The 25,227-nt window shown below is 51.3% G+C and overlaps 1 protein-coding gene across 3 annotated transcripts in view; it reads left to right on the forward strand.

Moving 5' to 3' along the window:
- The window catches only part of PRKAG2 (protein kinase, AMP-activated, gamma 2 non-catalytic subunit), a 290,841-nt gene that overhangs the window by 39,067 nt on the left and 226,547 nt on the right, over positions 1 to 25,227 (forward strand). Inside the window, exon 1 of one of the 3 annotated variants that reach the window (XM_008574038.1) lies at positions 11,118 to 11,558. The exons of the other annotated variants lie outside the window; for them this stretch is intronic. The gene's annotated coding sequence lies outside the window, so the exon portion shown is untranslated. Of the gene's footprint in view, positions 1 to 11,117; positions 11,559 to 25,227 lie in introns of those variants that run through there. 3 annotated transcript variants of the gene reach the window in all.

A 25,227-nucleotide genomic window follows, 5' to 3' on the forward strand; every position in this document is an offset into this window, starting at 1 on the left:
CAGAACAAACCTGGCTCGGGGTGGGGACGTGAAAGAAGAGGAACTGAGGAGCATCTCAGAAAGAGGCGAGGCGGGAAGCCTTCTGTCCGAGACAAAAGTCATTGGCCTTGTAGACAAAAACACGTCTCAGATGTATTCTTTCCACTAAACCAGGAGTTACTGGAAGGGCAGAGACTGTGTCCTGCATTCGTGGCCCCGTTGCCTAGAGCGCTGGAACACGGGAAATGTCCAGGACAGTTTGCTGGATTCAATCCAGCCCAGAGGAAGCACGTGTCGGTGTCTGGCTCTACGTTAAGGGTTAGGAGTGTTTACAGAGATCGTCACCGTCACATTATTTTAAGATATCGTTGAGGGTCCAAACATGCACTCTAAGTATTAATAATTAGAGAATGATGTAAAATGAATTTACTGAAGGAAACCAAGCATCGTGTTGCATTTGGGTTCAGGGCTTGCTCTCCAAGGCCCCTTCAGTTCAAACGTGATTCAAATAGCAATACCAGGGCGGGTTAGCCAAGTGCAGACCTTCTCCACCACTGAGAGTTGTGCTGGGTTTACACAGGATTAGGAATCGGACTCAGGAGAGGGAGAGAAAAGGAGGAAACAGTGAGCGAGTGTCTGCAAGGTACACGGGGAAACAGGGCCCCACGCTCTTGGCGTCAGCAGTGACAGAAGTTTACTTCTCTCTTGTGCTGTATTCCCATCGTGGGGAGCTGTGACTCTGCCCCATGTGCAGTTTATTTTGGAAACCACAGGCCAGAGGAGCAGTCCCTGTCTGGGTCCCTGCTATGAGAGGGACAGAGAGAACTGTCAGACATAAGAGAGCTCTCACAGCTGTCATGGGGAAGTGGTACCTGTCACTTCTGGGGAAAGTAAGCCACGTGGTCATATGTGACATCAGTGTGGGGGGGTGATTCTCTTGGGGGGGGGTCCACATGGAGACCACTGCGATCTCATTACAGTCTCAGTACAATTTAAAGAACAGCGGTGACAGTGTGTGAATTATCACTGTACCATTAGCCACGTCTTAGGACTTTGTGCAGTTACCTGCAACATGGTCACAATCCTTGATGTTAACACAAGCAGCACAATCCGGTCGCATGTATTTCTTCTTAGAATTCGGATGCCAGGAAACAGGCAGAATGACACACAGAAGGGGAAGGAAGTAGGGACAAAATGCAGCCTAGATCGGGACATTTGGCCTGAGCCAGTTCTGCAGCTTTCCAAGTCAGAATATGATAAATATTCTGGACCAAGGGCAATTTACTGAACGTCCTTGTTAACCAAAGTCCAAGTGATTGCTTCTTGGTTTACTTTAAATCAAAAGCTGATTCTAGGGAAAACTCAGATTTCCGACTTCATATTTCCCGCTCTAAGGCCCCTCTGTTGGACTCGCGACTTACCCGGTGAGTACCACTGCGACCCCAAGCCTGGGTTTCCTCTCGGCGCTGCTTTCTCATCGTTGCAGGGAGGTGGCCGGGACTACCCAGTACTCCTTACTTATGGCTGGATTTCAGTCCCCCAGTTCTCAGCCCCAGAAATTCTGATTCAGTAGTTCTCAAGTGGGATCTATTTTTTGAAAACTTGCTCCAGAGATTCTGGTATTCCTCCAGCTTAAGAGCCACTGGACACTGATTTAGCCAGAGGTGGGCTTGAACTCCTTCCAGCTCCTGCTAGTTGCGAAAGGCCCTGGACCCACCTCTCTGGGCTCAGTGCTGGTGGAGGATGATTGGACCAGGCTGAGGAAGACTCGAGAAACTGAGGATGCGTTTCTTCCTGCCCCCACCCCCGCCTCTGCTGCTGTGGAGTGTGCAGCCTTGGTAGGATGAGGCACCTGCTAGTCTGACGGGCCATGACCCATTAGACACAGGTGAGGTGCTATCTCCTTGGTCACTGCTTTCTTGTCCCCAGACTCACCTGGCAAGTGGTTTCACCCACTGGCACCTGGCACGTGATGGATGCTCATAAGCAGAGGCCACATTTACCAGCCCCACCTCCAAATAAAGTCACATTCTGAGGTCCTGCGGGTTAGGACTCCAGCACATCTTTTGGGGTGGGGGGGCACTCGATTCAACCTGTAATAGACCGGAAGAGTATAACACATTCCCAGAGACTTCTTTTGAAATTGTTAAAATGTTTTAAAGTTTCAGTTTAAGTTTTAGTGTTTATTCAATTTTTTTTTTCCTTTTTGTCTTTTTTTACTGACCGGCAACGGGATCGCAACCCTTGGTGTTGCGCCCGCACCGCGCTCAGCCAGTGAATGGAACCGGTCTCCACATGGGATCCGAACCCTCGGCAGGAGCGCCGCTGCGCTCCCAAGTGGCGCACTCTCCAGTGCGCCACTGGGCCGGCCCAGTGTTTATTCAATTTTTAGGAAGAAAATTATTGATATGGAGTCCCCGTAGCCAGCAAAACTGGATACACATGTTTCCTGTGCTTCCTGAGCCTCCTAGAGAATGCCTGCTGGCAGTGCGGGGAGAGGGGCCACGCCTGGCCGCGTGGGGGGCGTCCATGGAGGGAGGCCACCGGCTTCTGGAGCCTCTGCGTTTGGGACAACCAGAGGTCAGGGAGCATGTTCTGCAGCCGAGCTGGCATTTCCTCTGCTGTGGGCTTGGGGAGGGTGGAGGCTGAAAACCAGGTTGCTGGAAGGAATTCCCAGGAGACCTAGATGTTCGCAGTGATACCGCCAGGCCTGACTGCAGCTGGCAAATTGCTGCAGGGCTGCTTTTTGTTTTGTGTTTTTGTTTGTTTTGTTTTTCAAATCAGGGCTGAAAATGTTCTGTTGTGGGTTCACTGTGTCCCTCCCCGCCCTAGCTATTTGTGAGGAAGGAGTGTGGCCCGGGGGTGCAGAGGCTGGTCACCCAGCCACCTGTCCTGGGCGCTGGCTGCACCCACACGGTTCCCTGTCCCGAGCTCCTCCGCAGGAGCTTCCAGGCGCTGTAGCCTCCAGCACCGTGGGGCACCAGCAGCCTCCGTGGTCCAGCTGCCCTGTGGGAGCCCCAGGCCCAGCCAACATGGGCTGCTCTCCCTTCTCTCCGGCCTTCCCCTCGCTCCCCTTGGCTTTGTACACTCGGACCTGCTGTGGCCCCTCCTGGCCCCTGTCTGTCACCCGCTTACTCGGCCCAGCCCAAAGGGCGCTCCCTGGACCTTGTCCACCCAGCTGATCCCAGGAGCCTGCTCTGAGCCCTGTTCCCACGCTGACTCTAAGCTTCCTCAGGGTGGGGCCTGCCTGTCACTCCTTTTTACTCCGACAGCACCTTCACAGCCAGCGCTCGGTAAGTGGTGGCCAGCTGGTTGATTAGAGGAGGCCCAGGCGACAGCACTGTCACCCACGCCCTTCTGCCTGACCCACAGCCCCTTCTGAGGCCACCTTACCCCTGGGCTGCAGGCTTTCAGGGTTGTTGACGGTTCTGCTCCAGCCCCAGTCCTGGCTGAACATCATCCCACCCAAAGAAAACAGTCGGTGTGTTTTTCCAGAGCTTTCTATCATTTACTTTCTGCCATTTTCTACTTTGTGCTGAGGTTTGGAGTCTCTGTGGCTCCTGCAATGGCAATTGTCATAGGTGAGGTCCCCAAATGGAGCTTCTCCAATGCCTGAGTCCCACATTACTAGTATGGACAGTGTCACCCCCCAGGTTGTGGGTTCCCATCAGCTCCCAGGCCCTATTAACCTCTGTAAAACTCAGAAAAGCATACATATGCGTGCATGTGTGTATAGGTACACATGTATTTGTATGTATGTACACACATATGCATGTGTGTGTATGTGTATGTATGTATCTGGGGTAGGCATAATTGTTAATAATCCTATTTTACAGATGAGGAAACTGAGGTATAGAGAGGTTAAATGACTTACCCAAGGTCACGGTGCTAGTAAACGGCAACGCAAGAGTTTGAAACTGTGGAAAAGTAGCACCTGTTTAAAAGGACGCGTGAAGACTTTCATCCTTCCCAGTATGCTCAGGAAGATGCGTCCAGTCTGTCTAGGAGAGGACGTGCTTAGGGGCATTGTTATAGAGGACAGTCTGTAGAAAAAAATTGTTTTGTGCCCCAGTGCAGTCTGTGTTGGTTCAATTAAATTGGGGAGCCTTGTGCATGTTAAGCAACAGCCTAGCCTTCTACCACCCGGGCGGCCGAGCCTTCTGTTCAGTCAGCTGTTGAGGCCATTTTAGGTCACAGACTTTCAGAACTGGAGCACCTGCCTGAGACTGGCCGGGCTCGCACTTCAGCCCATCAGCCTGCAGCTGTAGACGAGCCAAGCCTGGGCCCAGTCCTGGCACCTAGCTTAAGAGGAAGAGCTAGTTGCCATGAGCCTTCCAGAGCCTTCTGGAGCTTTCCAGAGCCTTGGCAGTATCTCTGAGGACCAGAAGGAGAAGATGCACTAGGCCCTACGAAATGTGAGGATGCCTCTGGCTTTACCTAATTGTGCTCACTCGGCCTCAGTCTTATGCCTTTCACGAAGCTCTTTTTTAAGACCTTCTTCCAAAGCAGCCACTTCCTTCTGGAAATTTCTGTGTTGGCTACCGTGTTGACACAGAGTGCTTCATTGACTCCCAGACTGCTTGTTCCTTGTCTCCACAACTTTCCTTCTGGCCAGTCCGTGAGCTTGGGGGTCTCTCTCTCCCATTTCTTGTGTGTCCCACTGACCCAGCATGAGGCGAGCACGTAGCTGGGGGTCCTACCAATATTTGCTGGCCAGGAGAGAGAACGCCGAGAGAGAGCAAGAGCACGGACTGCTGAGAGCTCCAAAGACCAAGAGAACATTTGTGTCAGGGGAGAAGCCCGTCTTGTTTTTAAATAAAAAATGGAAGACGAAAATGGGGGCTTGCCAAGCACCAAGCTATTTCGGTTGAAGGTGAGGACGCCCACCCCCTGCATAACGGCTCTGACCTCTCAGGTCTCAGGAGCTTTTCCCTTGATCGGCCAATGAGCCTGCAGGAGTCATTCATCCGGAGACTGTGGGGCATCATGTGACGGGGGTGGGGGACAGAGAAGTCCTTGAGAGGAGGTGAGGAGTTGACAGGCAAATGCTCCAGCACGTACGTGTCTTCTGTACCCTACATCCATCTGCGCTGCTTTGGTGGGCAGCATCTGATTGGGAACTGCCCCCCTCTGACCTCTGTCCTCGGGCTCTGCACACACTGGGCCTGTTCAGACGGGAATCAGGGAAATCACTGTGGGCCACGTGAGAAATAGCTGGCTTTCCCAGAGATGGGGCCAATCTCTTCCTTATCAGAGGCAGGGGTCAAAAGCCAAGGGCATCTGGGTCCTCACCCTGGCCCTCGCAGCTCCCAGCTGTGTGACCTTGGGCACGTCACTTAGCAACCGGTCACGTGTGGTTTAGAGTCTATGTACATATTAGCTTATTTGATAGGGGTGAGTCTGTGTTTCAGCAGGTGACACGCTAAAGACCCAGATCAGCCACCTGTATACTCAGTGCTATAGCAGGGAGCTTGTGGCCTGGGAGCAATTTTCACTCCTGGGACTCTGGGCAGTCGCCCAAGTCTCTGAAGACCTTCAGGTGTTCAGAACTTGGCTTTGAAAGAGAAACTGTTACCCTTTGGGGGCTTTTAGTTTGTTTTTGTTCCTCTCCATTAAAATCAGGGCATGAGATCTTAACAATCCTAAATACCTTTGCAATCCACAAGTTTTAGACCTGCCATTTCTACCTGGATGCGCACCAGGGAGTGGCTGGCTGGCAAACTATCCTCAGCTAATCCGAGCTCAGACATTTGGCAAACATCTGACTACTGTGGTAAACATCAGTAGTCTCCAGCTCTCTGTCCCCTGACAGCCTCGGTACCGGCGGGCCTGCTGCAACGGGAGGAAATCTTAGACCAGGGTTTGCCAAATCCCTACAGCAATTTTAGGTGGCAGGTCAAACCTGTTCTCGTAGCTCGGAGGAAGTCTCGCTGCTGCCCTCTGGCAGATTCACTCTGAGCAGGATCCAGAGGTATTCTTAGGAATGGACCAGTGCGCGCGATAGCAGAGCTCAGCAGCGGGAGGATGCAGGCCCAGGCGCCCGGCCTTGCCGCGGCAGCAGCGTGGATGGGCTGCCGGCTGGCCTGACTCTCCATCTGCTTTATTCAAGAGAGCTGCAGCCTGGGCCTTTCTCCCGGCTCAGCACTCACCTTGAACACCACTCACGTCGCCAGTGAGAACGTGTTTCTAGCTTTTCTTGAGCTGACTGCCAAGCCCTCTGCTGCAGATCTCAGTAGGGATGTCGGCAGTGCTGAGTAGCCCTCTTCGGTACGTTGATTCCCTGCTGGGGTATTTTGGAAGCTTCCAGACCCAACATATTACGTAGAATGAATGAGTGCAGGGATGCTGACCTCAAGCTATTTGTAGGAATGTGTTTCCAGGATTTCCAGGGTAAAGTGCCACGCTGTCCACGTCCCGCTTGGCCCTGGGTTGCCCAGCCAATGCCATGCCGTGCCCCGCTCCCAGGCTGCCTGGCTTCTGAATGAAACACACGTGTGGCTAGTGAGGTCAGAAGCTGACAATGAGCCCAAGGCACCTGTCTGTTTTCAGTGACCCTCCAGGCCCACTGCCCTGGGCACTGGCTTTCCCGGGCACAGATCCCGCAGCCCCAGGATTGCTGACTGTGAGGTCAGGGACTTGTTGGTTGGCACCTAGAAATGGGGAGAGAATAAAGGCTTTATTGAGCAGCGATGCTCTGCTTCAGGAAAGCTGCTGTCCGTCCCCTTACTGACACACCCTCTTCAAGTCACCCACACAGGTCTTGTGCCATGGCTGGACACAGGGCTGTGGGTCCCGTTGCTGTTAGGGCTGTGACCATGTGGTTGCATGCAGTGCTGCCTTGTCCCAGGGACTTGAGGGTGGCATACAGCATCTGATGTTTTGGCTCATGGCAGAGGAGGGTGTGGGATTTGGCAGGGATTTGTGCTGGATTCCCAGGCTGCTGAGAAATCTCCCTCAGTCTGTTATCCAGGGGTGGGCACATGCGTTTTACACAGGTGTGCACTTTGGGTTTCTAGTGAACGTCTATGCCACTTATACAGCTCAGACAATACTGTGCATAGTTTGAGATTTTTCTGCCACATTTGCTGTGTCATTTGCAATTCTTTGAAGTCACTGTTTTGATTTGTTATGTAATTTCATAATACCAGCGTATGACTCTCTCAGAACATACTTGATGGTGTCGCGTGTTTGCATGTCTGGATGGTGTCCGATCCTTTCCCGTTGCTGCAGGGACTGTCTTTGTTCACTTCAGATGTTCTTTATGGTGGATCCCTAGAGGGGGAATTACCAACTTAGAGAGTGTGAGCGTATTCCTCTTGTTTTTAATGGTAAAAGTAATAAACAAGCCTGGGCCACAGACAAACCAGAAGATACGAATAAATAAAAATAAGTAAGTACATGGGATGTGAATCTGCTGGAGCAGCGGGGTACAGACCCAGGCTTTGGAGGGGTGCAGCTGTGATCAAATCCTGGTTTTGCAGCTTCTGTTCCTTGACCTTGGTGACTCAGCCTCTCTGAGCCACAATTTCCTAATTGATCAAATAGATGGTATTTTACCTGTTGTGCAGGTTGATGTAGCATATGCGAAATGCTCAGCACTAAAAACACACTAAAAAAATCAATTCTGGGAGTGGGGCTGGGCAATGGCCTACAGAAGCCAGGGAAGGGCTATGGGATTGGGGAGCCTCTAGGATGCAAACCTGCAGGGTCAGCAGGGTTCCCGTGTGGGGTGCCACACAACCTGTGAGGACTCTGACTCACAGCTCTGGGCCTGAGAGGTTGGAAGGATGACCATGGCCCAGGTCTGATGGGCCTGTCATCCCATACTGAAGATCTGGGGCTTGTTATATAGGTAGCACGGAGCTAGTGGAGGTTTTCTGGTTCTGTTATTGCTTCGTTGTTTTTGGTCTGCTGGGGGTGCTAAGAGTGCTATTGGAAAACAGTGTTTAGGAGCATTGATTAATGAGAGAGGCGAGTCAGGGGGGACGAGCCCAGGAGGAAATATCCCTCCTGCTTCTCATTCCAAGATCGGCCCCCTGACTGCAGCAGCAGTGGTCTTCAGGCTTTACTAAGTATCTTTGATCTGTGGGGCTTTGTCCTTCAAGAGAGCTGACTCTGCCCTCTTCAGCAGAGCAGGTGGAAGAGCTCAGAGCTTGAAGGGGAAGCAGGAACCACCTGAGTGAACTTGCAAGCGCATGGAGATTTTGGAAGTGAGAGTAAATGCAGGTGAGGACAGTCTCCACACTCGTGTTTGTGGTTGGTAGCTTGCAAGCCCCACCGGAGTCATCTGTGCTCCTGAGTCTCTAATGGATAATACTGGCATCCGAGACACAGAATTGCTGGCTGTCAGAACGGCAGAGTCATCCCATAAGTCATTTTCAGGCATTTATTTCCAAGTGTAGCAAACCTTTGAATCCTCTGGATGGTGGCACCCATTCCCTTGGCATTTCCAGCTTTCCAAGCAAAACTAACTAGGCTTTCTCCCTCAGGCTTTGGAATAAAGCACAGAAAATAAAACAAGCCCAGCTCACCCAGCAAAGCTAGTTCCAGAACCAGCAGGAGAAAATATTGGGATTGGCCGATCTCTGGTTGGCCACGTGCATCAGTGCCCAGGGAGCTGCAGCGGGATATCAGCCCTTCACTCATTGCTAAATGGTGCCAGCTTTTTGCTAAACCTCATGTTCACACTAGAACTGCCCTCTGGTTCCAGAATAATCCTACACATCCCAAGCCAATGCTCATTTTTATCCAAATGCTTGTTCACCCATTATCCCTTTGGTGGCTCTGGGAGATGTGCAGAACATGTGTTTCCACTCAGATTGTTTTTTAGAGGAAGGACGGAGGTTCAGAGAAATGATTGAGCCACAAGTTAGAACTGGGTCATTGTCACAGAATATTAGTGCTTAGGCCTGAAAAGGACCTTGACTTCATTGTGTGACATATGGCTCATTCTACAGACAAGAAAAAAGCATTCCAACTTCAAGTGACCTTCTCGGGTAATCAGCTGCTTGGGGCAGCCAGAACCGAGGCCGGACCTCCAGATTCCTGGTCCCTAGAGAGATCTCGCCACCTTCCTGCCACCCTCCCCTCCCCCACTTCCCGCTGATTTATCAGATCTCAGAATGGACCGCTGGATGGACAGTGACTGCCTGTTACTCTCCTGGGCTGAAAGTTGCCTTAAGAAAGCCACAGCCTTCCAGCCTCTGACTCAGTTGCCTTTTTGTTCCTGAGCCTTAGGAGACAGCCCTGCAACATGCTCGTGTCGCCTCTCTGTGAAGCCTTCTTGTATAAGTCGTCCACATCCATCTTATCCAACCTTTCACACCGCCAACCTTACCTGAACAACACATTCGCCCACTGAATCATGTCCTTTGAATGACAGACTCTTAGAAGAATCCTCACCTACTTGAATACCTTCAGTGATGGGTCACTTTTGAGACAATTCCTTTGTATTAGTCTGTTTGTGTTACTTATAACATACCTGACACTGGGTAATTTATCCAGAAACAAAATTTATTTCTTACAGTTTGGAGGCTGGGAAGTGCAAGGTCCAGGGAACACATCTGGTGAGGGCCTTCTCCTTGGTGACTTTCTGCAGCAGGACAGGGTGTCACATGGCGAGAATGGGCTGAGCAGGAGAGAGCTGAGCTGCTCACTCGCTGTCCTTGTAAAGCCATCAGACCCACGCCCATGACTGCATGAATGGATCCATCCTTTCACAAGGGCACGGTCCTCACAACCTGCTCACCTCTTCAAAGCCTCACCTTTCAAATGCCATAACTGGATTTCCCACCCTCTTAACACTATTACGACGGGGATCAAGTTTCCAGTACATGAACTTTTGGGGCACACATTTAACCCATAGCATTCTTTATAGTGGGGATCAAGTTTCCAGTACATGAACTTTTGGGGCACACATTTAACCCATAGCATTCTTTATTGCTGAAAAGGTCATTAGCAAGTTTTATTTAATAATGAACATTGCAGGGTTCTGAAAATGGGGACCCTCATTTTCTCCTAACAATTCAAGTGTTCTTTCTTCCCAACCAGCTTGTACATCCCTTAGAGCATTGTTTTCAGAGTTCCTGGGATTTGTTTTAGTCAGGTTTGGGAAGACACACAGATTCAGCAATGACTTTCATGAAGGAGGAAATGTGTTATACTCACAAGTCCCTGGAAGCGAGGCTGGGCCCAGCATGCAGGGGCACACAGGTAAGCACCGGCGTTGGTCAGGAGGCAGAGGGAGCGAGGGGAATGTGGGCAGGAGCCTTTGTCATGGTTTCTATGGGAAGAAATGGGTAAAGCAGGGTAAGCAAGTTTAGATTGGCTAGTTGGTGTAATTTCAGTGGCTCTGGGGTGTGCAGGCTGTCCCTAGTTGTCTGGTACCTGCCTTGGGGTGATCAGGGTGGAGGGATAGTGGCCCAGGGTGTGAGAGTCCCCATAAAGGAGGGTGGTGAGGCTCTGGATCGATTGGTTTGCATATGAAAGTTGGGCACACAGGTGAGTTGTTTCCTGTGTCTAGGAATTGGCTACCCCTGGGGCGTATATCCCTCCAGGGATAGTGGCCCAGGGTGTGAGAGTCCCCATAAAGGAGGGTGGTGAGGCTCTGGATCGATTGGTTTGCATATGAAAGTTGTGCACACAGGTGAGTTGTTTCCTGTGTCTAGGAATTGGCTACCCCTGGGGCGTATATCCCTCCAGGGTCCATGAGGCCCCAGATATCAAAGCATCAGGAAATAAAAGACATGGGTGGTACAGGCAGGGACCATGTTGCCTTTTGGATGCTGACTAGTTGTCTAATTAGAGTCGGGAGGGCTGGGGTGTCAATGGGAATGTCACCAGCAGAGCCTTTTGGAAGCCATAGCCGTCATTCTTGCCAGAGAAAAATCTGCATGCTTTATACTCCAAGGACAGGGATCCCAGGGAGTCCAGATTCCTGAAGCCAACGTGTGCTATTTCCCTCCGAAGTTAACCAGCCTCTCCCTGAAGTTAAGTGGGGACCATGTAGGGACCGTCCCTGCCGCGTCCCCGGCCTCTGCTCCTGCCCTCATCCGTCCTGCTGCCTGTCTTTTTAAACGCTCCGGCTCGGCCCTGCCTCCCGCCGGCTTGCTGGTGCCGAGAAGCCACCTCCCCGGCAGGCAGCCCCGACACGGTGGTGATGACAGCCTGCTGCAGTCCCGTCCACGAGGGTATCTGCCCGTGCTCTGCCTGCATTTTGAGCAGCAAACCAGGCTGCAGCCAACGAGACTGTCACCGGCGCTGTCTCGGGCCAGCTCATGTTGTCTGCCAGCCGCTTGTTGCGCTGCTTTGGGGACTTGGGACACACCCAGCCCCAGTCCCCATCTGTTGCAGACGTGCAGTGGCAGCAGCTCAGAGAGCAGCTGAATCCTGGACACTTCCTGTGCTGAAGGGCCTGGGAAATCCCACCTCTGGTGGCCCTCCCAAGGCAGGCAGCAGGATTTGCCAGAGCTGGGAGCGCTGTCATCTCCCGTCACTCGCATCCTGTCATCCAGCATCTTCCAGCCCTGCGCTTCTCACCAGCATCCGGGAAGAGGAGACCTGCAGAACCCTGGGGCTGAGTAAGCAGACTCCCCGGGAGCCGGGTTTCTGACTCACGGGCATTGTGCGTCCCACGTGCGGCTTTCCTCTTACGAGGCTTTGTCTCCTCCCTATGCGAGGCCGATGCTGAACTGCCGCTTTGTTCTCTGATGTCTCTTGTTAAATTAAATACCCCAAGGCTGAACAAATGTTCCTTCTCTGCATCGGAGCCCTATGCTTTCTCCTTACATAATTTTTTCTGGGTGACTTAGGGAGAAGACTGCAGAAGGTGGTAGGTGCGTGGGGCGTGCTCCTCTCGGCTGCTCTTCTGTCCCCCACACCCACCCCCCAGGCTGCCAGGGGCGAGCAGGGCTGCCCCACGGCTGGGTCCTGACTGTGGCCTCTCCTCCCTGCCTTCCTGCCCTGGCTTAAAGCTCCCTCGCCCAAGGTGAAATCTTAGAAAGTTGACACTCCTGTGCATGCCTTACCTCTCCATGACTCATCATTAATTAAATTTGAACCCAATGAAAAAGATCGGGGACCATGTGGGGGGCTCTGGGTATGGCCCACGTTGTCCCCCGGATTCTCTTGACCACATGCACATGGGAGAGTTGACTGGTCTGCTGGAGGGCGGAGATCTCGAAAGCTAACTGTTGCTTTTAAACTTGGGAATACATTGCAGAAATGGGGAGCGGGGAGAGAGGCAGGGAAAGAAGAGAAGATGGGAGGGGTCCTCACCAGTGGCTGAGCCACGAGTCGCCTGTCCTGTCTGGTGGGGCGGAGGGCAGAGGCCAGGAGCCACAGGCTGAACTGTGGAATGACTCCAGCGGAACCTGTGAGAGGGCTGCCCTGCCCCTTGGCTCTGCTGACATTCGTGCATGGCACTTTGAGAGAGCCATTTGCACTTTTTTTTTCGGCCTTGCAATCCCCTTCCATGAGCCAGAGGCTGTACCGAAGAGAACTTCAGCTTAGTCTGTGATTACCGGTCCTTGAGTCCTGGCCACCAAGTGTAATCCAGCGGGATGATTGCTTCTGCACTTCTAAGTTTGCCGTCCTGGTGGGGAGATAAGGGATACTAAACAATCCAAGAATGGGCGACTAGTGGAGAAGCAAGCACTGGACTGCAGTGCACGTGGCAAGTGCCGAACGCTGGGGAGAGGGCAGGGGTGTGGGCTAGAGCTAGACCTGGGGATACAACCAGGAGGCCCCGAAACAAATAGAAGAGAATTTCAGGTATGGAAAGGCGTGAACAGGTAAGAGTCATGTGAGAGCAGGAGGAGGGGGAGCGGAGGGGTCAGCCTGTGGAGCTTCCCAGTGACATGACAGACATGCGCAGTCAGATGAATCAGTGCCCTGGGGGCTCCCGAAGTCCCCCCCACCCCAGGCTGTCACCTCAGGGAGCCATGGCAGTGCGGTCTCTTAGGTCTAGGGGCTCCTCACCTTTCCACCTGCTTCATTGATTTGCACAGAAACTTCCAAGGATGGGATAAATCTAATGTGGGGTTTTGTGATTGCTTTGGTTTTGGTTTTTAGCCCAACATTAGGCCTTGAGATAGGCGCACACTCCTTTTTATAGAAGAGAACACTAAGGGTTAAAATGTCCAATTCGCTCAGTGAATACAATTGAAAATCCAGGACATTTCAGGTACTTAATGCCAAAGTCACAAAGGGGTTAAGCTGGGAAGAGCAACCAGATATCCTGAGGCCCAAATGGGCTTTTTATTGCGGGGGAGGAGGGTGACTGGTGGACTGGGGCTGGGTGGGCCAATCCCATGGTCATGGGCTTTGTCTGTCATCCCAGGCCTGGGTTCTCTTCAGATCCTGTCCCCAGGCTGGTATTAAAATCATCGCTTTAGTGAAATAAATGCTTGAGTGCTGGGTACCAGTCTCTGGCCATTCCTAGCTGAGTAAGACCTCGGTTGTGACCTGTCAGTTACAGGTGCTGGACAGCCAGGGGTCCCGGGAAATGCAGGCTCTGATTTTGGGTTCTCGTCTCAGCTCAGCTGTTAACAGAATCCTTCTTGGATTTTTCCAACCCCCTCCTGACTCTCTTTCAAACTGTAGACCTTTTTCTTCCTTTAAAAGTATCCAAGTCAAGCCACAGAGCCCACTCTTACCCCAACCCCTTCTAGCAACCCCCTTGAGCATTTACTCAGCCTGCAGCCGAATGCAGGTTAATGCCGATGCTTTCTTATGCATTATTTTATATTAAGTTGCGTTCAGTTACTTCTCGTAGCTAGATTCATTGATAACTGCCTATGTAGTCAGCTGGGGTCTTAATTTCTTAGAAGGATTTGCCTCCATATTACCTCTTAAACTGCTATTAGCTGTTTGTACTTCATATTTTGGTAAATATCTATCGACTGTGTATTAGGCACCGGCAGATGCTTGACATTTTCATGGATCTTACTTATAACCATCCTGGGAGATTTTCCTTATTTTGAATGAGGAAACAGAAGCTCCGTGAACTTGAATAATTTACTAAGATTGCACAGTCAGCAAATGACAAACCAGAGCTCCAACTCAGGCCTTCTGACAACTCTGAGTTGTCCCTCTAACCGCACTGTATGTGCCACCTGGCCAATATCTGGCAGCGAAAGCTTGCATCTCAGCTGTCCTCCTGGGCATGGTGACGTGGCAGGAAACATGCAATGGCTCATGCAAGGTTCTGTGCTTCCCCCACCTCCACAGACCCCCAAGTGTGGCAGGCTTGTCCCAAAGCCTCGATGCTCTGACATGGGCTATGGTGGACAGCGTGAACCCGTCCACACTGCATGCTTTCCACAAAGCTACTGTCCGCCTGCACCAAACGGCTTTCCCACGGGCATGACTGAAGGCCCTAGAGTTCTGAAAGGGGTTTAATGTGAGGTTGCAGAACTCTAACCTCAATGTCTACAATTTGAGTTAAAAGTATAATTAAATCATGAGGACCCGCTGCCCAGGAACTCGGCAATGTTCTATCTTAACCAGAGTCCTTTGGCATGGGACTTGGGAGAGTGTGTTCTGCTCACCAGCGGGGAACCATGGGCAAATAGTTTTATTTTCCTGAGCCTCATTTTTCTACTAAAAATGGAGAAAACGATACCTGCCTCACAGGGTTGGTGTAAAGACCAGTTTATCAAGGGCCAGTTCCCAACACAAAGTAAATGTTTAGTAAACAGTAGGCCCCTTCCTTTAGGTGAGCGTTCATTCGTGGCTGCCGATAGAACTCTCGCCTTCCAAAGCAGTGCCTTCAATCGCTGGCGTTTTCTGATAGAATTTTCCAGGTCTTATCACTTTGACTATTCGTCAGGTTCCATAAGGTTCCTGTCGTTCCCTTGCCATTCCAGTCCTACCTGCCCTCCACCTGTGCTTGGTCCCGTCCCTCCTTCTGTGCCACCTATGACACATGGACAAGGTTTGATCTCTTAAGCTGTCTGCTATCCCACTGTGGCTCTGTGGCTATAACCTTCTCCTGAAGGTCACAGTGGCATGTTTGTACAATCTTCCTCAAATCATAGATTACCTTCTTGGTTTCCTTTGGCACCTCTGACCTTGAGATGTAACATAGGGGGAAGTAGGGAGGAAGTAAGAGAAAAACAAAGCCAGACTTAGGTTTTTGTTTTGATTTTACTTTGTGGGTGAGGTATGTAGTGGCATTTTATTGTTTAATGTCTGCTTTTAAGGGAGTCTGCCATCTGCCTGATAATAATGGCTTCAGCTCATTAGTCACCGCGAGTTAGAGCCTCGCTGTGCAGATTCCAGTAAATAGGATAAGAGGCACTCACGACGTGGGAACAGAGCCAGCCCACAGTCTGCGGACACAGCCCGCGATTAGCCAGCTGCAGTGTTGGGGCTCCAGGCGGCCCAGGGTGGGTCCTCTGGGCAGAGTGCAGGGCCGGGGAATCGGGGTCCTCAGCTCTCCTTTTCTTTTTGGTCAAGGGCTCTTGTAGTTGGGGAGCTCCTAGGACAGGGTCTCTCTGCTTCTTGGAGAGAGAAACAGATACAGAATCATGAGCCGGTGGGGGGGGGGGGGGGTGGGAAACAGCATCAAGCCTTGGAAAACTTTGTGGCGCTTTTCCTTTTCTCATAACCCAAACGGCTAATGTTTTTGACCTTAAATGCAGATGTTCACTTTGATTTGTAAGCTGCGTTGGCCAGGTCACATTCAGAATCATGTTCTGGACTGGAAGTAAAATCGAGGCTGACTTATGTGAGCAAGTGGAATTCTTCCCAGACCTCCTGAAAGGTCTAGGGTCTCCCTGGAGACGTCCAGGTGGAAGGGTGAACTGGAATGGCTTGTGAGAGAGGAAAGGTGGTAAGGAAACAGAACAAAATATTATCCACTCAGTGTCAGGCTAGTGCACAAAGCTCCAGTGAACCTGGGACCAACCAGCAGAATCTTACCTGAACCACAGTGGGTGTGGGCCTCTCTCTCTTGGGGAGGAAGAGTCTTGCTCCAGAATGACAGTGAATCTGGCCATGGGACATGTGGCCTGGCTTTGGGGTGGCTGAGGTGGAGGCTCTGTCCAGTGCTTTACAAAACCATAGCCATCAGGGGGTTATGTCCTGCCCTCCCATTCTTCTTATCCAAAAGGGAAATGTGAATAGACATTTTTAGAAATATTTCCACCAGTAAGCATCAGAAGGGTGATTTCTACTTACTCAAAAAGTCAGTGAACTATATCCTTTAATTGCCATTTCGTGAGGTCTTCTAGTACCCAAAGCCTTTCCTACCTACCTTTGGCAGGAAACAAGTATTCTTCAAAGGTGAGTTTTCTGGATAATGCCCTCTGCCCCCAATAAAGAGTGCAGTTATCCCTCGGTATCCGTGGGGGATAGGTTCTGGGATCACCATGGATACCAAATCCTACCGATGCCCAAGTCCCTGATGTAAGATGGTGTAGCATTTGCGTAGAACCTATGCACATCCTCCTGTGTACTTTAAATCACCTCCAGATTACTCACAGTACCTAATGCAAAGTTCATGCTCTGTAAATAGTTGTTATCTTGCACTGTTTAGGGAATGGCAAGAAAAAAATGTCTGCACATGGTGAGTACAGACCCAACCATCGGGGTTTTTTTCCCAAATATTTTCGATCCGTGGTTGGTCGAACCCACAGGTGGGGAGCCACAGATACAACTGTGCGTGATTTGGGCCAGACACCAGGCTGGCTGTCCTCTTTCTGAGTCGACAGTGAGCTGATAGGGAATCTGCAGGTGTCCTTACAGGGCATGCTGGCACTTTAATAGACAGCAGGAAGGATGTGCTTTCAAGCACTGGGAGACTCACGTAAAAGGCAACATCCTGCCCTGAAAAGGCCGGCAGAAGGAACCAGTCCTGCGGCCCACACGGACTCCCCCTAAAACTTACCGGGCACGGCCGCCCCCACGATTCTGGGACGAGGCCCACTCCCGTTCCTGCCACAGAGCACGAGGGGCTTCTCTGCCATCCCCGCTGCTGATTCTGCTCCCTTTGGGGGCTGGGGGTGTGCGGGCTGGGCTGGGCGAGAACGCGTCTGTTTTGAATGAAGAATCTGCTCTGAATCCCAGAGCCCTGGAGCCCCTGGTGGGATTCGCCCTTCATGTTAGGCCGAGACCCAGGCTGGTGCCTGGCTCCGAGCGGGCTGCAGGCATCTGTCCCCTCCCACTCCCTCTGAGTCATCCACGCTGATCTGCTCAAATCGCAGAGCCTGGAATGAGCTTTGCCGTTGGTCCTCCAACACAAACTCCAGGGGACAATGGAAAGGAGGGTGGCCCTGGTGGGGAGGGGAGAAGGACAGCACAGAAGAGACTGAGGCTCCAGCCAGGCCTGGCATCGGGCGAGCGGGTTTCTGCTCTGCCTCCCCCAGGATAGTCTCAGGAGGCTCCTCTGGGTCCTGCCCAGCCCCCTTGGTGGCCTCACAAGCTGTCACCCAACAGCTCTCCCCAGGAGACCTTGCTGCCACTTGTCCCAGGCTGCCCAAGCCAGGGCACCAGACACGCCGCCACCTGTCCCATCTGTGCCTACGAGGTTCACCCCTGAGGAGAGACTATGGGGCAGGTGGGGACAGAGGCTTTCGGAGACCAGTATTTTTTTTCCTGCTTCCTTTTCCTCTTCCTTTTCAAAGCCCTACTGGGTCTGTGTGAACTGTTGTCCCCGCCACCTTCTGTCGGGAGAGGACTCCAGCCGGTGGGCCGGAGCCCTCTGTCCTTGTTACAACATCGTTCGCCAGCCCTCTCCGCACCTCCCAGGCTCTCAGCCACGCCTGATGTGCACGAGACACTGGCTTTGCCCAAGAACAGCCTTCCCTTCCCCTCCCTCTCATTTATCTCAAGAGAAGACTGTGGGCTGGCCAGGTAGCTCAGTGGGTTAGCCCACAGTGTTACAATAACCAAGGTCAAGGGTTCGGATCCCTGTACCGGCCAGCCGCCAAAACAATACAATAAAATAAAAATAAGAGAAGACTGTGGACCTTCTTAACCAAGGTCCAACTGGTCACTGAGTCTAGCAGTGTCCCCCAAAACCACCTTTCCCCAGTTTCATTCATGAAGAGAGATAAGAAAATCATTGTGCAATTGCAGAAAATAATCCAAAGAGTAATTTTCAATAATCCCAAATGCTAGATACTGTGGTTAATCCTGAGTCCTGACTGACAGCTACCGGCTGAGCCTTATCTGGAATGCTGTCAAGAAACTAGAGCACCACCAAATGCACTTGACCACGAAATAAACCTGAACGTCACCCCGTCTCTGGCACTGGAGGTGCTTTAGGGTCTTGGTTACTGCCACTTTGATAAAATCTGGAATGCCAGCGAATAATTGATTGGCATGAGATAAGCTAGCTGCGGGCAACGTTCCTCACATGGAAAGAGCCACTGTCTTCTTGGCACTTGGTGGTCCCTGTACTTCTTACTTGGCTGGAGGAAAAGGGGCTGGTTTATAGGGAGATGGTGGGGACTTATGGCTTCAGCCTCTTCCCCACTCCTGGGGCCTTCCCTTAAGTCTAGGGTCCCCACTACAGAGCTCCTCAAGCTGGTCTTAGCAGGCACGTTCAGCTTGATGTCTCTACCCCATCCAGACACATCTCTTCTCTCTCCTTGGTCTTGAGGGCCTTCTGAGATTAGCTAATCCAATAATTTACCAATTCAGAGAAACGTTCAGTTTCATGAGTTCTCCCTCCTGGTTCCCTTTGAAATACTGCCTTGACCCAAATAAGGGGTCTAGGAATAGGCAATGCAAACTCTTGTGTGGGTTTGTAAATCGTGGGGATTTACTTTTGGAAGAAATTGGGCTTTTGGTGTCCAACAAATCATACTTTCCAGATATGTGGCAACCGTGCATCTAAGCTGGGTCCTGGAGGGTGCAATACTGGCCATTCCAGATCCTAGGTAGGAGCAGAAGGGATCACTGTGTGCTGTCTGATAGGTGTTACAAGCCCCAGTGCCTTGGCACCAAGAGGCCAATGGAAACTGGAGAATTTTGCTAGAGAATAAAGTATAACTATCACCTGTAGCACAGCTGCTTCCTAAAAATTCTACTCCCACTGCTCGAGAAAGCACATTAACCTTCCAGAATTAAGAATGCAGACATTTCCCCACCTTCTGTAAATTGCATGTTTTTCTTCCCCTGCCCCATGGGTATGGTGGTGGTTGACCAGTCCCTTTTTTGTTGGCTTTATTGAGGTATAATTTACATACAATAACACCCACCGATTTTAAGTATACAATTAGACGGGTTGCGATAAATGCACAAGGCCATGCGACCACCACCACCTCATGATATAGAACAATTCCATCCCTCCCAGAAGGTCCCCATGGCCCTGTGCATTCTATCGCCTCTGCCACTTCCATCTTAAGACTCTTGACGGGGGGAGGGGTCTAGGTCTTATCTTTATATACCCCGTATTCAGCACAATTCCAGACACGCTGGATACTTGGCAGATGTTTAAACAAACGAGTACATCAGTAGCTCTAACAGATTTCTACAATCCCCCCCAAGGCTCCTGTTCCCTCCCATGCATCTGAAGATTTGAAAGATTATCTAACAAGCATTTGTTAATTAGTAACTTCTTCATTTAATCATTCCTGATGCCAGCCTTCCTGATCAGCATTAGATAATCAGTGTGACCAGGGCTGATAAAATTCCAGCGGAAAGCAGAGACTTGCCGTGGATGCAGTCACGGGGCAATGTGCGATTTCCTTGTCATTCCTGGAACGACTGCAAAAGCTGCAGGAGCCTCCATCGCTGCTTTTTGTTATCTCCACCCTAGAGCTTGAGCTCGGGCTGTTGGGGTCCACGGAAATGCACAGAAGTAACACTACTTGACTTCCAGGGATAGGTGACAAGGGGCCTGCAGCTCCCTGCTGGATCTCTTGGAACACTTGCCCTGGGTGAAACCAGCTGCCATGCTGAAAATCTGACTGCTCCGAGACCATTGCATTACAGGGAAACTGATGCCGACCCGGGATGGAGCTGCAGGCCCCTTGTCACCTAACCTCGGAAGTCAAGTGGTGTTACTTCTGTGCATTTCTGTAGACCTCAACAGCCCGAGCTCAGGGGATGGAAGACTCGGCCTCCCAGTGGGCAACGGGTAATGTGTGCAGGGAGGAAACTCAGTAAGGATGGCCGTCTCGGTGGCAGCCTACCCGGCACAGCCAGCATGCAAACCACACTTTCAGCCACTTGCCCTGTGGCTTTCAAACTTTGACAGGGAGCCGTGGTGAGGACTTTTGCATCATGAGCTGGTTGGATACACACACTCGATAAAACAAGTTCCTGGAGCACTGGTTCTCTTCTATTTTATTAGCGACAACGACAAAGCCCGTTTGACCTGAATTGACTCACACCCGTGACCACCTGCAGTTTGAGAGACTGTTCCCCATCGTGCCACCTCAAGTACTCGCTCTGGGCTGTGACGGGGCACGGAAAACTGAATAAAACAAATGCCAATCTAGGTCACACAGATGCCATTTCTCACTGATCCAGCAAAAATCCAGAAGTTGGACAGTGTGATCTGTGGGTGAGACTGTGAGGGAAACAGACTCCCTCCTCCCCATGGTTAGGACAGTGAAATGGTACCCTGAGCAGGGCACGTGGCGACATCTATCAGGTCATAATGCTTTGTCCTGTGAGGAGCAACCACGTTTCTGGGAACTTATCCTAGAAATAGGAAGTGTGTACAAAGTTTCATTGCAGCATTAATGATCTGTAGTGGCCAAAGATTGAAAACAGCCCGTGTCATCTACAGGGGACTGGCAAAGCCAGAGTTTTTCATACGAAGGAACATGCTGCTGATACAAAAAAAAAAATCTCGTTGTGCAGATACTGAAAGAGCTTCCTGATATGTGAAGTGATAAACAAAGCGTGGGGCAGGATCCATGTCACAGGGAGCACTTTGCGTTAGAGAGAGGAGCATGCTTTATATTTGCATTTGCATGAAGAAACCCCAGCTGACACACAACTAAAAGTGGCTCCTTTGGGGACACAGCACGGATGGTCAAGGTTGGGAGAATGACTTGTCAATTATATATCTTTTTTTTTTTTACTTGAATCCTGCAGATTTGCTATTTATTAAAAAAAAATAGTTGGATAACATAATCATTGCCCTCAGAATGTTCACAATCTATACAGAGATAAAATTTATATATCAATAGCAAATGGGCAACGTGCGAGTGAGTGATTTTAAATTCTTAGGTATTAAAATGCAGTGAAATGAGAGATCATTTCCAACTGGACTCATCAGAAAAGTCGGCATCAATTGGTGGGAATCGAGCTAGTTCTTCAAGGATGGATGGGCTACAAATGGGGAAGAGAAGTGTCAGTTCAACCCAGATAGGAGAAAATGGTGTAGCCGGCGCTTCTCAAATCATGCAAGGCCGGAGACCCCTTTAAGGAGACAGGACCCCTGCCGGTGTGTCCTTGAACTCCAGTATAACAACCACGCCTTAAATTTCTATTCAAAGTGTTTTTCTTTGCAAATCCTCACTATAAAGGAATTTTGGCTTCCTAACTATACCTTTAAAATTGTTCATATTTAATAACCTTAAGTTTGTGGGAGTCATGAGCCCCAGTTTGTGGGGCGCTGGCATAAGCAGTAGCCTGGGAGGGAGGGGGAGAGACAGAGGGTGCTCCGGGGACGGTGTGTAGGTCAGTTGGCTGGAGCCCAAGAGCAACGTAGGAGAAAGGAGAAGATGAGGCCAGGGCACGCCTGGGACACGCTGAATGCCAGCGAGGCGTCTGGCACCTTCTCCGCAGGCTGTAGGCAACCACTGAAGGTTTCAGCCAACAAGGTCCCTGTTCAGCATTTATTCTTTTCTCTAGGCTGGGCACACAGAGAGCCAAGGGAGAACTGGCCTACGTGATCTTTTAATTCTGTCCTTTAAACCATGAAAATAGGGCAGTGTGCAAACTAAGAGGGGACCAGGTTGGGGGGCCGCTGGGAGTGTCCCCTGGGCAGCTCTGATTTCCCCCTGCCCAAGGAGTTTCCCTTTCCTCTTTGTGGACCTCTCCAAGGATGTTCTGTCTCCTCAGAACATCTAAAAACAGATCTGGGGAAATGTCGACTCACGGCCATCCTAGAAGGTCAGAGTCCACTCAGGGTGGGCACGAGGACCCAGGACATGGAGCCCTTGTGTTGCACAAGTTGGGGGAGGTGTCCCCATGACCTCCTAGGCACAAAGGGCAGAGGATCATGGTCCAGAAGATTTCCTGGATCCACTGGTGATAACCAAGAGTGAAAGAGGAAGGGCTGGTGATGCCGGGGACAGACTATCCCAAGGGGTCCTCTGACTCTAGGAGTATCCCATGGGACCGTACCCAGAACCTTCTGTGCTTTTCAGTGAGAAATAAAGATCTCAAGCTGCCCTAACCGGGAGCAGATGAGACATGCTGAGGACACGCTCAGTGGCGGCTCCTCTTAGTCTCCTCCTTGAACCAGGCGGGACGATGACCAGGACACCTCAGTGACCAGATCTTCCTCCCAGGAGGATCCAAACTCTGTCCTGAGAGAGGACGACTTTTAACCCAGTTCCTAGGATGTGAGAAGCAGGCTTTTTTCCTTTTCCTCATTGAAAAAACAAAGCTGCAAACAACCCCCTGTTTTTTGTACCTGGCTCCCTACTGGAGCAGCAGCTGGTCCAAGATGTCTCTGCTCTTCTGGTGACTCAGGCCTCACGTCCCCGCCGTTTCTTCCCTCACCTTATATAACGAGGCCCTCCAGGACAGAATGGGTTTGTTGGCAGGAGAAAAAAAAATCAAACAAACCTAGCAAATTCCTTTGTTTGGATTTATTTTGTGCCATGGTTTACAGCCTTGAGTCCCCAACCAGAAAACTCCAGTTATTCTGCACCCTTCTGGGCTCCGCAATTAGCCCACCTGCCGAGTGGGCCCTTGTCCCCCAGCTCCAGACTTTCTGAGGCTGCCCGGTGACTCTGGCTGGTGCCTGGCCACCGTCTGGGGTGTGGAGACAAGACCCTCTGTACCTGGTCCTCACTGCCCCAGCCTGGGGGGTAGGAGGCACTGGGCCTGAGGGGTGCGGACCTGGTTTTAGGCCTTGGGCCTGGCTTTCCTGCTGCCCAACCCTGGCAGGTCACGTGAGGTCCTCATCTATCTCATCTGCCTGAAGTCTGGGCCTTAGACAAGATCCCATTGGCCTCAGAACCCTGACTCTGAGAGTGCAGATGTGGATGCTCCGCTGCGTTCTGGAAGGACCCAGAGCCGTGGACGCGGGATAAGCTGGCCTCTCCAGCTTCTGTTCCTGGGTGAACTGATGACCAAGGGCATTTCTGAGGAGCTCCAGGCAGGTGCCTCAGTGAGATCACAGGCCCCCTTTTGTGTCCTTGTCACCACCAAAGGCAGGTGGTCCAAGCCCAGTGTGATGGGTGATCAGCTGGCAGAAGAAATTGAGGCCATCTCTGGCCATTTGCTGCTATTACTGTTTTTTTTTTTGAGACCGGCCGCAGTGAGCGCACCGGTCATCCCTATATAGGATCCGAACCTGCGGCGGGAGCGCTGCTGCGCTCCCAGCGCCACACTCTCCCGAGTGCGCCACGGGCATGGCCCGCTATTACTGTTTTTTTTTTTGAGACCGGCCGCAGTGAGCGCACCGGTCATCCCTATATAGGATCCGAACCTGCGGCGGGAGCGCTGCTGCGCTCCCAGCGCCACACTCTCCCGAGTGCGCCACGGGCATGGCCCGCTATTACTGTTTTTTTAATAAATAGACTTTTTTGAACAGTTTTAAGTTTACAGAACAATTGAGCAGAAAGCACAGGGAGTTCCTGTACGTTCCCCTCCCTCCAAGCCCCTGGCTCAGTTTCCCCTGTTATGAATGTCTTGTGTGTGTCCTATCTGGGGTCATTAGTGTGATACTTTTGTTATGATTGATGAGCCTTTATTGTACGTTATTATTATCTGAAGTCCACAATTTACATTAGGGCTCACTCTTGGTGTTGAACATTCTGTGGGTTGGGACAAACGTTTAATGTTACGTAGCTGCCATCACGGTGTCATATAGTTTCACAGCCCTAAAAGCCCTGCGCTGTGCCTGCTCATCCCTCCCTCCCTCTGCCCACGCCCGGCCAATATTACTTATCAGTGTTTGTCCTGCCGAGGCCCCGAAATGTGCGTGCCTCCTGGGACTTGCACTCAGGGTGTGCCCACCACGGGCAGTGACCCATCACGGCCTGGGGCACAACTGGGTGCATACAAAGGAGAAGTGTGGTCACGGGGCTGGCAGGAGGGGCCGAGAACGGAATTGGGGTTTGGGAGGCTCTTGGAGGAGCTCTGGGGCTCGAGCCTGAACACCTACTGCCTCAGATGAGGAAACTGAGGACCAGAGACGGGAAGTGAGTTTCCAATGGACACAGCTGATTGGGGCAGAATTCAGCCCTATCTCACAGAGAGGACATAGGCTCAATTTGTCTTCTTTTTAAACAACAGGGCTAAATTAGTTCAAAGGACGAAAAAATAAACTTTAAAAAGAGCTAATATGTGACCGTCGGGAGTGTCACTAACCTGCTCCATGGGGGGTCCGGCCCAGTGTGGGGCTCCTAGGAATCATGAGTGGACATGGGGCTCCGTAGGAGGGTGTCGTGTGCTCCCGAACACCTTTGTGTTCTTCCTGGGAGCTGCGGGGAGTGTGGGGCCTGCCTGGAAGGAGACACGGCAGACACCCTCTCCTGCACCCAGCTGGTCTCCACGTACCTGCTGCTGTGTAGACTTTGGCTGATGGCACCCGGAGCCCCTCCATGCAGAGCATCTGAAGGACACTGCAGTTAAGTACTGAGTCGAAAACCATTGCAGACCTCAGGTCTGGGGGCAAGTCCCAAAGCCATGTGTTGGGCAGGTGGGTGGGAGCAGAAATGAGACGTCTCTAAGCCCTCATTTAGAGGCACTTTCTCTTCCACAAGGTCCTCCTAAGTAAAGAAGGGTGTGACTCAGAGCCAGTCAGCAACTCCGTGACCTTATAAACATGTTCCCTGGGTGCCCAATTTTATTCCAGTTTGCGGTGTCCCTCCTGCAGTTTGCCTTAAAACATACACCAAAACCACTTGATTTTTACCCTGTGGGAGCATTAGGCAGGGTGGACGGGGAAGGCGCTGTGGGGGGAGCCTCAGAGCTGACCCAGGGCCATGTGGGTCTGTGAGACAGAGGACATAATATATAACTAATATACTTATATACATGTTTTTATATAATATATACCCGTGTAAGAGATTTGTTTTGAGGAACTGGCTGTGTACTTGTTGG

Source organism: Galeopterus variegatus, unplaced genomic scaffold (assembly GCF_000696425.1).
Source record: "Galeopterus variegatus unplaced genomic scaffold, G_variegatus-3.0.2 Scaffold987, whole genome shotgun sequence".
Classification (NCBI taxonomy): domain Eukaryota; kingdom Metazoa; phylum Chordata; class Mammalia; order Dermoptera; family Cynocephalidae; genus Galeopterus; species Galeopterus variegatus.